The sequence below is a fragment of the Nicotiana tomentosiformis genome, chromosome 6 (assembly GCF_000390325.3).
Source record: "Nicotiana tomentosiformis chromosome 6, ASM39032v3, whole genome shotgun sequence".
Taxonomy (NCBI): Eukaryota; Viridiplantae; Streptophyta; class Magnoliopsida; order Solanales; family Solanaceae; genus Nicotiana; species Nicotiana tomentosiformis.
In genome coordinates, this window is record NC_090817.1 from 96,645,797 (window position 1) to 96,651,026 (window position 5,230).

The 5,230-nt window shown below is 35.4% G+C and overlaps 1 long non-coding RNA gene across 1 annotated transcript; it reads left to right on the forward strand.

Moving 5' to 3' along the window:
• The first annotated feature begins 2,898 nt into the window (after positions 1–2,898).
• On the forward strand, positions 2,899–3,855 carry LOC117274820 (uncharacterized). The gene is made up of 2 exons (XR_004505000.2): positions 2,899–3,137; positions 3,240–3,855. It is a non-coding gene; the product is annotated as an uncharacterized lncRNA (long non-coding RNA).
• Positions 3,856–5,230: the final 1,375 nt, after the last annotated feature.

A 5,230-nucleotide genomic window follows, 5' to 3' on the forward strand; every position in this document is an offset into this window, starting at 1 on the left:
TTTGATTGGACCACAAAAGTAAAGTAGTTTAGTTAATTTAGAGGAAGTGAAAGAAGATAATGTGGGTCAATCTCAAGTCTTCTCAATCCATATTTTCACATCATTTTGTAACTATGGTCCATGGATGATGATGATGATGCATGTATGCATGTTAATAGCTATCCACATGGAGTTGAGGTGACATGGCAGCATAAATGTGGGTCCCATATTTCTCTATTGCCACGTTGACAACAATAATTGGGCATATGGGGATCACTAGAAGACAACTACTACCAACAACCCACGTGGCTAGTCAGTACCAGCTCAATAATTCAACAATTGCTTAAAATTCTCAACTCTAGTGGGCCCCTCTAAAGGACCTCCGCGGTATATCCCAGTTTGGGAAATTAGTCTAAGACGCAAAATAGCACTAATAATACGAAAATTTGTAACACTATAGAATTTGTTAACAAATCTAGAAGATAACTTATTTTTAAATAAAGGCACAATAGCCTCACAAACACTTGTGTTTGTTTCTGTCTGTCATATCGCTTCACGTATTCAACGAAGTTTCATCGACACATGAGCTCAATCAAAATATATATTTTAAACCCCTATGACTATTGACTGAGCTTATGTGTCATTCATTTTGCTGAGTCGGAAAAATGAGTGGCTACACGCTCTAAAAAGGAGAATGGATATATTAATTTTAATTTAAAAATAATAAAAAATAAGCATAAAAAGAAAAAGAGTAAAATTATTTCCCAACCCAAGCATCCCTACCCCTTCAGCCTTATTTGTCCCCTCGTTTTTTCCCCATCTTCTTATCCCCTTCTTTCCTCTCGTAACCCTCCCCCAACCCCTCTACCCTTTGTGGATAGTCGGCATCAAAATTAAAAGTACAATATAAAAAGGAGAAGAATTTTCTTTTAGGGAAGCTAAATAAACATATCTGTTAATGGGGTTAAAATTTTTAAAGATATCAAGAAGTTATGAAAATGCGAAGTAATTTTTCCGACGATTTTTTCTGCGACTGTGTTCATTAGTCCATGGTGGTCATGGGTTTTCCAAAGGAGTCTGGTAAGTGGAGAAGTAGGTGGTGGAGTCCGCTTGTGATTATTTTTCAGTGATCTGATTTTGCTTTGTGGTGGTCGGCAGTGAAATACTTCCAGGGATGTAGTTCTTTGTTTTATACTCGTTGGTTGTTGCCCCCTTTTTGTGTCTCTGTAAATTCTAAGTTTACTATGGTGATATGAATTTTACCTAAAATAGTGAGAGTAAGGAGATGAAGCAAGATAGAAAATTTTTATTAAAATTGAAGAGTTTTATGTATATGAATTGGGGTTTAAGATTGTGTCTAGAAAGGTGGAAAGAGAGCAAAACGGTGAGTCGACTCCGATTTTCCGATTATTTCCCGGTGATAAGGATCACCGACGGCATAGGAAGATGGAGATGGATTTGAAATATTTTTATAAAGTAATATTTAAATAAATAAAGATGTGACATCAATTTATATAATGTGGACATGATATTTTCTCCACGTCAGGCGAGTGACCAATACGTAATGCCGAAGAGGTTTAAAATACATGTTTTGACTGAGTTCATGTGTCTGGATGAAACTTTGTTGAATACAGGGAGCGAGATGACAAACACATACAAGTACAAGTGTCCGTAAGACTATTCTACTTTAAAGAAAAAACAAACTTTACGTAGATTAGATGCTCAAAATGAAAATAAAAAAACAGATTTTTAACAGGAATGTTTTGCTAACTTTAATATTATAATAGGCGTTTTATCTCATTTTGCAATTATCACAAATTTGTACAGTAAATGGTTAAATAATAATTTAGTTAATGTATATGAATGAAAAGAAGAGCGAAGTGACGAAAAATGTATTTTAAATTTGTAGGAATGTAGGTGTAAAATAAATAAAGATTTAGCATCCAAAAGTGGTCACATATTGTATAAATAGTATAGAAAATCAGGATTTAAATTTCAATAAATATGAAGAAAAGAAATGAAAATGTGCCGTATGAAACATGACAAGTTGTAAGAGATAGGTCTGAATATGTGGGGAAAAGACATGTGATTGGTATTGGGAACAAACTGTTTGTGAACACAATTATCAATTTCTCCTGTGGTTCTGCTGCTTGCAATTGCAACTACATTTCTTTTTGATGTGATTGGGATTATTTAATGATTTTGGTCCACATGCCACATTTGTAGTAATGTGAATCCAATTTCTTTCTCTCAATTTTTTTTTGATTGGTTTGTATGGGCTAAATTAAATTTGAATTCGCACAGTAAAACTCTTAGCAATTTCATATCAAACCCTAAAACTTCTTATTAAAGAGGAATGAATACGTGTCAATTCACCGCCACACTTGTTGGTTCTCTTACAATTGTTCCTACATGATACTACTTTGTCTAATCTATTTATTACTATGAAGTATTTTTATTTTTTTCTTCTTTTTCATTTGTGTGTGAATATGAGTTTACAAGTGACATAAAGATTTTAAACTATGGTATTTATTAGGTGACTAATTCTGGAGTTTGGTCAATTCAATCCATGAAAATTGTGATGATCTATTTCTCTGTGTTAGGCTATCGAGTTCGACTTAATTCAGCCATTTTTGGGTTGACACACTATTTAGTGCAATGGCAAGGTGTGTATTATTTGACATCAGTCAGCTTCAAAAACATCTATAACCACAAGCTGTGTTCTATTTCGATGTCATTTTCACATTAAAATTAGATTATTATAATTGTGGTGGTGAAAATTTATTAGTAGCTTAATGATAATGGCAAAAATGGAATTATTTTAGTTTTAGTGAATTGGAATAATTTCGATCTATTTCTAACTTTACACACACATATATATTACGTTTATATTTCCCCCCACTCACACAGATACACATATATACATGATTCAAACAAAAAAATTGGGTCTGATCGAATTCTCTCAATGGCTAGATCATTTTAGTTCCCTTAAGGGAACAAAAAATCAACTAAAGGATTTTTTTTTTTCTTTTCTCATAATCAGTGGAGTATGGAATGCTCAACTAGGAAGTCAGCTATATTCCCTTTGTCACGAGGGACGTAAAGGGCAACTCGGTGTACGAATCATATTCTCGTATTCGTGATAAATGATAAAAAATGTATGTCTTTGAGTATGTTTGCATATTATATCTTATGTGAATTGCGGGAGATTACATGTTTATAAACATATAATATGCTCATTACATGTTTATTGTGTGTAGGAATGAATTTGGATGGAAGCTAGCAAGTATTGGATGATTTGATGTAAAAAGAGTAGAGATGCAAGACCTGGGAGCGTGCCACAATTGGTACACTGCATGAAGGTAGACGCGAAATGGCCTAGGAGATGAACAAAAAACAGCGAAGTATGGAGGTTGGCGATGCACCTGGCACGTGAAAGAACAAAGAAGAAGAAAAAAATAGCTGGGAGCGTGCTAGAAGTCGCGCTTTGCACCAACTCTAGCACGCGACTCAGCGTGTCCTTTTCAAATTAGGAGAGATTAAAGACACCCCATATCAACCCTAATTGATATAAATACATCATAAAACGTCCTTTTGAAGGAGGAGACACTACTTTAGGGTTTTACAACACCTAAGGAAGCGAAAACACACTAGGAGCAAGGAGGAAGATTCAACCACGAGTTTTTTCCCTTCTTCTTCTTCTTCTTCTTCTTCTTCTTCTTCTTCTTCTTCCTATTTTTCATTGTTGGTTATGAATTTTAGTATTGTAGCTTTACATAGTATTATGAGTAGCTAGTTTATTATCTAGAGTTTTGATGGAACCTCTTGGAGGATGAATTCTTGTTACGTTTTAATACAATTCAACCTTTAGATTTATCTACTTGTTTCAACTACGTGCTTATTTTAGTTGGTTGAATGGCCATCGATTGACTGTGCCTATTTATTATGTATTGCTTGAGAAAGGATACATATTTAGGTGGTTGTTGAACAACGTCACTCCTAAGGTATATGAGAGATCAATACGGCAGGTTTAAAAGCGGGATTAGAGATAACGAAGCTTTGACGTGATCATAGTGAGCGATGAAAAAGTGCGAGCTAGCGTAGTTCGAGAGAATACGACTACTACATTATTGTAGTTGCTCGAGAGAGAATTATGATAAGTCGAGTTCTTATGATCAGTAGAGAATACTTAGGCGAAATTATAGGAGACGTAGCGGGAAGGATTCCGACAATTAGGGAAATCATAACTCTAGAACTCCTTAATTTAGTCTCCAACCCTTAGTATCTTTATTTGTTTATTTACTACTTTAGTTTGTTAGTTAATTAGTTACACATAATAATCTTAATATTTATAACTTAGAAATTATTTGAGATTGTCTTCTTAGTGATAATAAACAGTTGTAGTTAAGTTTTAGTTCTCTGTGGGATTCGACTCTAGACTCTTAGACCAGATTATATTTGCAGCGATCGCTTATCCTTTTTAGGACTAGAGTTGGGCGTGTTCAATTCACGTAGGGTCCAAGGGTGTTACGAACTGCCTCCTTAAGGCGATCAAAGCTAGCATTCACTGTGACAGAGACCCCATCAATTCTATCGTGCATCTCTTTGAAGGCCCTTACTCCTTTTTCTGCAGTCTTGAGAATCTACACTCGAATCTTGGACACGCCAGACCCTATCTCCTTTGCCATTCCATGGATATTTTCGATCTGGATTTGTATAGAGGTTAAGAAGCTCTCGATGACAGACAATGTTTTATTGATGGAGACAAGCTTTTATGAGAGGTCAGAATCACTTGTACTGGGGTGAGACACATGAGCTTTTGCCTTGGAATCGGAGGGGACATTCTTGGTTTCACCTTCTTATTTCTTGACCCGGGCACCCTTTACAGATATATAACCCATGCTAACAAATCCCCTTGAATTGTAAGACTTGGTGACAATTATATAGGGATGGTCAATAAGGGATATGTTGTTAGCTTCTAGCAGATGGATGATAACCATACCATAAGGAAGACTTGTGGGATCGTCGGCACTTTATATCATGAAATTAATGACCCAAGAGGACAACTTGATCTTGTGCTTGGTTAAAAGGCAATAAACAAAGAAGGTATCACACTGGGAGAAGGTAGAGAAGGATCATGTTCTTGGAAGAAGAGTGGTTACTACAATATGTGCTAAGACACGAGTTTCAAAACAAACATCACTGGTCCTAGTTGACTAGGGAGAGAGTCAAAGGGTGATTCAGCTATACA